At 43.1% G+C, this 8,565-nt stretch overlaps 1 non-coding gene across 1 annotated transcript; it reads left to right on the plus strand.

Moving 5' to 3' along the window:
* The first annotated feature begins 8,122 nt into the window (after positions 1-8,122).
* Trnat-ugu (transfer RNA threonine (anticodon UGU)) lies at positions 8,123-8,197 on the plus strand. The gene has a single exon. It is a non-coding gene; the product is annotated as a tRNA-Thr (tRNA).
* Positions 8,198-8,565: the final 368 nt, after the last annotated feature.

The raw sequence follows: 8,565 nt of genomic DNA on the forward strand, positions 1-8,565 counted from the left end.
GCCACTGATAATGATGATCTAATGAGAATTCTGTTATTGTTTTGAAAGATGCATTTAAATATGCATTGAACGTAGCTCCAAATTATTTTGAGAATTATAATTGCGGTATTATGAATCTACATTGGAGATTTTGTAATGCAAAACATTTCGATCTGAGAATACTTTACGTGATAGTACGGCATTGACCTTGTGTGTCATTAGGGTAAAGTTAATTTGCCGCCATTCACATAAAATTTATCCGCCATTAACATAAAATCTATTTTTCAGCGTACTGCAATAAGGACTCACTTCAGATGATTGGACAATTAAAGAGAACTCAAACCGTTATTTTAATAGTATTCGTAGGTCCATTGCAGCATTTACCGTGGACAGTCCCTGAGCCTAGACTGTCAGTTTTATGTAGGGAGTACTACTTTAAAAAAGCACTCCGTGTTCAGATCACAAGTGGCCAATCAGGACCATCCGACCGCCACGTCATTCTCACTGAGGGTGGAGGAGGAGCTGGCTCTCCCACTCGTTGTGGTAGTTTCCTTTGACTGGAGCCGCTACTATTCGGACGAGTAGTTCCTCAATTGGCATCGGAAGGCTGAGTGCAACCCGAAAAATGCCAACAGCGCATAGCGGCCCATATGGTCACCCATCCAAGTGCCGACCACGCCCGAAAGTGCTAAACTTCAGTTATCTGACGGGAACCGGTGTATCCACTGCGGCAAGGCCATTGCCCCTACCACTTTTTATGATATTTTTGATCGTAGTTCAGGTCTGATGGCTGGGAAGAATGGACGTTTACCATGTTATGCACATTTATATTTTCACTACGTCGACACAGCTGGTCCAATTACGACCACAGGTGATGGTAGCCATAATGATCGTGCCAAGCATCCCGTGTACATTAGTTACACCCAAGTGTGTGGGCATCACAGCATTCGTGACATTTAAATTTGTTACTTCTTTGCTACTATATTCGCAATAAATTTTGCAGGCAGTATCCGCATATGACGCTGAATGTACCTACAAAATTATATCATTGTACGACACATGTTTCGGGAGATACGTCATAAAAACTCAGGACAAGGCCAGACGCTGCATAGTACGGACGTGGACGCACAGCTCTAAATAAATGCCTGGTCAACACCAAGCTTTTCCGCTAGTCATCTATAAAGATAAAAATTCCCAATATTGTCTACCAGCGTATTTTTGAAAAACCTTTATTTTGTCATCCATTTTTTTCCTGTAAAAATCGTAAAAGCCGTGCATCATTGTGTTTTTAAAAAGCGTTTCTTATTGTCATCTCTTTTTATGTATTTTAAACCATCTATCGCTTGTGTAACCTGTGGCTACAAGTCCATTCCCTTTATGGTGTAATCGAAATAATAAACAACGCAAAAAAGTGTGGGTCAATTTCTTCCTCATTTTTCGGAACTTCTGATAATAGTAAATCGTTGGCTCTTTGAGGGCGTGGTAGGTACATACAAGAGATTAGTGTAAGATTAGAATTTGGGTTAGATGCAGTGCCAGGAGGTTCTGTTTCTATCTGGCTAGCTTCAGAGTACTTCACCATCTACTAAGTGATGCGTTTCATTGTGAATGGTGTGTTCTGTGCTAGGTCTACCCTTTTACTGCACAATGCTGTTCCTTCGATGCTATTAAAACCAGGATGTTATCAAAATATATGCACAGTGGCAGACTGGAGTCTGCTGAAATATTTCCAGTGGTGGGGAGGGGGAAAGGCGCGTCGGGGCTGGAGTGCATGATTCTGAAACTGGCACTCTGTGTACAAATCAGCTGGTCAGTTACGAGGTGCATCAAGCTACAAGACCCTAACTCTATAAGCGCTACAACTGGCCAAAGCTAAGGTTTATCAGTATTGTGGAGAATTCTTATCAGGAAGAGTATATTGTAACGAATAAAAACTCTTTACTCCAGATTCCAGGGAGGGTTGGGGGCGATGGGTGAAAGTGCCCTTTTGCCTATCCTCCCCTCCCGACCTCCTCCCCTCCCCCTCCCCTTCACCCTCGCAGACGCTAATGGCTGGCCCGTTCATTTTGAGAACATCAGAGCTCCAGTAACCTTTCTGAGAAACTGTTCTTGTTGTCCTTGTGCGTCAATCTTACCACTCAGAACACCAGTGGGAATGTTGGTTATCGCTGAAATAACTGGTTTTCGGCTCTTATCAGTTTCCCAACCCTTCTTTAAGCTAATTGTTAAAGCCCGTCACAATACCAGTTCTTGTAATAACCGATTTTCAGTCTTTTATTTACATTATTTTCTCTAGTAAACGTAGAAATCAAACAAAGATTAAACAATTTTTACTTTCTCAGTTTCTTGATAAATGGAATCAAAATGTCAAATTAAATACCCTTATGATGACCTGCAGCCGTTCAGAACGAAATTAGAATTATATTAATACCGTCAGCTGCTCACGTGTGTCGATATATATCAACGGCGACAGGTGACAATGTGTGCACGTCTGGGACTCGAACCCGGGATCTCCTGCTTACATGGCAGGTGCTCTGCCCATCTGAGCCACCGAGGGCACAGACGATAGTGTGACTGCAGGTACTATCTCGCGCACGCCTCCCGCGAGACTCACATTCTCACCTTGCATGTCCACACACTACATTCGTAGTGTCCCACACCGACACACTCATTACTCGTGGAACACATTCTTACCAAGTCCAGTTCGGGGAATACGTGTGCATCTTCACAGAAGAAGGTCATGGCTGGTATTGCCAGAACCATATACTTATATTGATATGGACATGTCTTCCACGAGGAATGAGTGTGTTGGAGTGGGACTCTACGACTGTAGTGTATGGACATTCAAGGTGAGAATGTGAGTCTCGCAGGAGGCGTGCGCGAGATAGTCCCTGCAGTCGAACCATACACTCTGTCCTCTGTGCCTCAGATGGATAGAGCGTCTGTCATTTTAGCAAGAGATCCCGGGTTCGAGTCCCGGTCGCGGCACACATTTTCACTTGTCCACGTTGATATTTATCAACGCCCGCGAGCAACTGACGGTATTAATATAATTCTAATTTCTTTAAATTAAATAGTCAAATAAAACTTTGTCCGATCTTCGCTGCTGGCGAGTGCTTCTATACTACAGAAAACTGGCAATATTATCCTACTGATTATAGTTTTTAGAAGCTCTGCTCAAAAATTATATTGTAATCGGTTATCACAGCACTATGCAGGCATTACGTATAGTCCCGCGATAAAGAGTGAAAACTGCGGCAGGAGAACTCTCTTTTTCGTTTTAATTTCTCTGTTTTTAAGGGCTAAAAGCAGATAACGGCATACTACGTAGACACAGCAGCAGATCAGGCACTTTCTACTTTTATCCAGAACTATGAATGATTTGTTAAATTTTAACTTTTTTCCTTGTATGATGTCGCAAGTCGACCAAATCTAACTTTGTTCTTCACTCGTACCGCATATCGTAAAATACTTCCAGACTTCCAGATGGTGCCATTCTATGTTACAACTGACGTTCGACAACAGCGAGAAACTGTGTCCAGTCTCGCGCTCTGCTTGTATAACAGGCACAGTATTGTCTCGGCAATGTTGGACCAATCCATTTGTTGCTCGTTTCTATCAGCAGTGTTATTAAAGTGGCATACATAACTTTTCCCATTTTTTTCTGTAATAACGCCGTATTTCAGTGCTATGGAAATCTTACGAATAAAAATTACTCGTCTTTTTTTAAAAAGGTTTATTTGAAAACTAAAAATTTTACTACGACATCTGTGGCTAATTGATATATCTGTTTTTACGTGGTTATCAGGAAAAAATGAAAAGATACTTGTTATAACCGAGAGCAAACAAATACTGAAAGACATCGGTTATTCAGAACTAAAATACCCATGTCGTTTTAACTGATCGGTTTTTCTATCTATAAACTGCAGTGTCGCCATAGAAAAGTGTGTCGCTCCATCAATGTCCATAGCAACTTTGAGATATGTGTTTATGCGCAATATCGGCAAATGGAAACACGAAGAGGTAATAAGCACCTGAGCGATAGAATTTATTTCACAGTCAGAAAAGTCGAGTGACAGGCAAGACTGAATCACTGTAATAGAAATTATATGGGAAGCTGTGTAAAGGAAAATTTCCAGTTCTTTCGTGGATTCCAAAATTGAAGCAAATTCCGGGACACCAAGGTGACATAGTCTTATACGGATAGTATTCCATGACTAACGTAATTGGCCCATATACTGTACTGGTATACGGATAATATTACACGACTAACGTAATTTACCTGAAATAATTTACAAACATGTTACTGTAACATTCGCTACTACTCATTACGCTAATTCACCTTCAGCCATTAAGCGCAAATCTCAGTTATGATACGTGCGCCAAACAAAAATTTATCAACCTAGTAACTCAAGACAACTACAAACGATCATTGTGTGCAAAATAAATAGAACACTTCATAAGAAGAACATGACGGGTTTGAATCATTCCCACCGCAAAGGATGAAAAATTCAGGCTCGCACACAAGACCACTTGATAACTAACCAGAAATTCAGATTAGTTGTAGCTTCGGTGACAATCGCCTTTTTTACATTTTCCCCGTAAACTAGATAATTATGAAACGTAAGCAACTACTGTAAAATATCTGCGGCAACGGCCTTGCCGCGGAGGTTGCATCGGTTCACGTGGGATCACCGAAGTTAAGTGCGTTGTCGGGCGTTGAAGGCACTTGGATGGGTGATCATCCAGGCCGCCATGCGCTCTTGCCATTTCTCGGGGTGCACTCAGCCTCATGATGCCAATCGAGGAGCTACTCGACCCAATAGTAGCGGCTCCGGTCAAAAAATACCAACATAACGACCGGGAGAGCAGTGTGCTGACCCCCGCCCCTCCTATTCGCATCCTCCACGGATGATGACACGGCGGTCGGATGGTGCTGTCCCAGTAGGTCACTCGTGGCCTGAAGACGGAGTGCTTACAAAGCAAACTACTCTCCAGTGGATGGTCGTACTACTGAGACCTTGATGCCTGGCATCAATAACAGATGGCAGCACAAGAGGTTGGCTTACGCCTACTGCCGAATTTTGCGATCTGTCGTAAGCCTGCGTAAGCACGTAGGGCCTTCCGTCTTAAGTGCAAGCATATCCATTGCGTTTTCTGTCAAGCGACTTGAGTGGAATATTTCATTATTTCTGAAATTTTATAGAAATGTTTTTCTTTGTATATCCTCACCATCGGTACTGAATTTACTGTAAAATTATTTGCTCACTTTTCGGAACTTCCGTTCATAGTAAATCGATACTATTTGAAGCCGTGGTAGACACGAGTCTAGTGTGCTTCACCTTCAGCACCTTCTGTGTCAGTCTCGGTTAATATGTCGCTGATTTCACAACGAACAGTTCGTTGTCTACTGAGTATACTGTCTGTTGCACGACACTATCCCTCCCACGCTGCTAAATGTAGGTCGTCGGCAAAATATGACTGCAGTGGAACAAGGGCGTCTGCAGAAATTTCCCCAGGAGGTGGTGGTGGCATTGGTAGTGGTGTGTGTGTGTGTGTGTGTGTGTGTGTGTGTGTGTGTGTGTGTGTGTGTGTGTGTGTGTGTGTGTGGAGGACTATTACTATGAAACTCACACAGTCCAGACCGCCAAGGAAAATAAACCTTGAGATTTGGAAAGGTTGTTGATCTTATACCGCTTATACTGCATATTTCAAAATTCCACCTCTAAGGGGGAGACGCAGGACATGAAAGGATTTCTGAATCATGTAGCTATTAAGGTAATTTTGAAGCTAGGCATACGAACATTTGTATCTGGTTTCTAGGTCAGAAATAAAGAAATATGTGTTCCAGTATCTTTGGGAATTTAACCTCTATGAGGTGAAATAGTGGATGAACATTTTATTTTGAGATAAATAATTATGGAAGAACTATGAAAGTATTTTTAAGGCTACATCTACGAAAATTGGTATTTGACTTCAAGGCTACAAATAAGAAAATACGTGTTTCGGTGTTTTTGGAAGTTCAACCCCTAAGGGGATGAAATAGAGTGAGCTGGTGCGTTTCTGGCGCCAGTTTCCGTCGATCGTTGTTTCGATCTTTGAGTCGCGGTCCAGAGGACACTGCTCCCTAAGCGACTGTAGTAGTTCTCTGTGCAGCCCAACATCGGGCTTACCACGCTTACACTGGACACAGTTGCCAACAAATCGCCTGCCATCGCGATATAGGTTGGGCCAAAACATGTATTCCTGAACTCGGTTCAAGGTCTTGAAGAACCCAAAATGACCCCCGTCCGCCGACTCGTGGAAATATCTGAGTGCCATGCTAACTCGTTCCTGTGGAATACAGACCTTCACTTGGCCACGGTTGGCTCCCCCTTTACACAAGAGGCCCGCACGAAGGCAACAGCTAGTGACGACGTCGCCATCCACAAACTGCTGCATATTCGGTCCCCACCCGGCGTCCTCGGCCTGTTTGCCGGCTAAGTCGAAGAAGAAGCCGGGTGTCTCGGAGAGAAGGAAATTCACCCCCAGATCCGGCTCCACGTTTCTGAAAATGGTTCATTATGAAAGCATTATGAAAGCATATCTGACAATTCGTATTCGGCTAATCTGTTACAATTTTTAAAAACTACGTGTTTCACTGGTTTTTAACTTCGAGCATAAGGGGATGAAAATTTTAATGAAATATTTATTGCGTTATATTAAAATATTTTAAATCTGCATCTACGAAAACCGGTATTTCACTTCTCAATTAGATATAAAGAAATATGCGTTATACAAGCAAGAATACAAACGGCTTGATTAACAAAAACCTTGGACCCCAGCTGTCAGCATTGCTTTTTGGTCATTCAGCAAAAGACCATGCTTCAACGGCGTTAAGTTTAGAAAAGTTTAGAAAGTGTTGCAGTTTATAAAAGACATAAAAAAACGATTAAAGAAAAAATGCTTTGCAGACCATGAACGGTCTAAGTAAGTAAAGAAGCGGATGATAAGCTAGCTCTTTATGCAAATAAGTTGGTCAGTTTAAGTTCCGAGACATGTCATGCAGCAGGAACGGAATCCTATAGTTGCTACGATTGGCTAAAGGAAAAGTTTTGCAGAATCACGCGAAATCACTTCTGCAAGTGGCTGAGAATCTCGTAATGAATAAAAATTCTGTACTGAGAATTCCAAGGTGGGAGAGGCGAGATTCCTCCCCCCCCCCCCCCCTTCCCCCTTCTCAGAATCCTATCCTTCTTTACCTACAGCAAAAAATAAATAAATAAATAAAACTAGAGAAATTTCTACTGTGAAACTATTTGCATACAAGTGAACGGCCATTAAAATTTAACTCTTCAAAGTTTTAAGCCCTGGCCCGTTCGAAAATTCAATTTCTTTGTAGTTGCATTTTTTAAAGGTGTACTTGTCTAGACTCCTGGAACGGAAAGGTTTTTTTTTTTTAATCCGTGCTTTACAAAAGTTTCTACAGTCCATTGTTTGAAGCAGTGTCACGGCTGCCATGAGCCGCGCGGGGTACCCGCCATGTGTTCAACGCCTTGTCACGGTTCGCGCGGCTCCCCCCGTTGGAGGTTCGAGTCCTCCCTCGGGCATGGTTGTGTGTGTGTTGTCCTTAGCATAAGTTACTGTAAGTAGTGTGCAAACATACGGACTGATGGTTCAAATGGCTCTGAGCACTTTGGGACTTAACATCTGAGGTCATCAGTTTCCTAGAACTTAGAACGACTTAAACGTAACTAAATTAAGGACATCACACACATCCATGCTCGAGGCAGGATTTGAACCTGCGACCGTAGCGGTCGCGTGGCTCCCGACTGAAGTGCCTACAACCGCTCGGCCACATCGGCCGGTCTATCATGTATTCTAGAAGAGCTGCAAGGTCGTCAGTGGCGCCTGTTCTTTCTAGAACAGTTACTATCTTCATATCTATGGTTAAACGTCACCCAGCCATTGACCTTCGTCTGTGCGAATGCGCACAGGCTACCGGAAATCTTACGGGAATCGTCACCTTAGTGTGAGCCAGTAATGAGTGGATGGACAAATACCTAATAAGTACATTACGTAATCGGATTGTGGGCGGTTCGGGGTGTGAGTCTCACGGGAAGCGTGCGAGGGATAAATTCCTGCAGTCGTGCTGTTCATTTGTGCCCTCGATAGCTCAGATGGATTGAGCGTCTGCCTTGTAAGCAGGAGATCCTGGGTTCGAGTCCCAGTAGGGGCACACTTTTCAGCTGTCCCCATCGAAGTATATCAACAACACCTGTCGGCAGCTGAGGGTTTCAATTAATTATCAGTTGTGTAGGTGATTCGATGAACCCTTTGCCAGGCACTTAAATGTGTTTTGCAGGGTATCCATATAGATGTAGATGATAACTCGTCCCGTGTCGCACGTGCTCAAAAGGATTCATACTGCAGAATGCATGCAAACATACTCACCGAAAATACGGACGAATATCAAGTGCAGGCTGCCGAGTGCTGCATATCCAGCTTAGACAGATCGGCTTCTCCTGCCAAGAAGAACAGGAAGTTGCTGTCTAGGAACAATCAGAGGTAGAGGAAGGGCTGATAAATACTCCTTGAATTGCAGAC

This window comes from Schistocerca gregaria, unplaced genomic scaffold (assembly GCF_023897955.1).
Source record: "Schistocerca gregaria isolate iqSchGreg1 unplaced genomic scaffold, iqSchGreg1.2 ptg000166l, whole genome shotgun sequence".
In the NCBI taxonomy this organism is placed as follows: domain Eukaryota; kingdom Metazoa; phylum Arthropoda; class Insecta; order Orthoptera; family Acrididae; genus Schistocerca; species Schistocerca gregaria.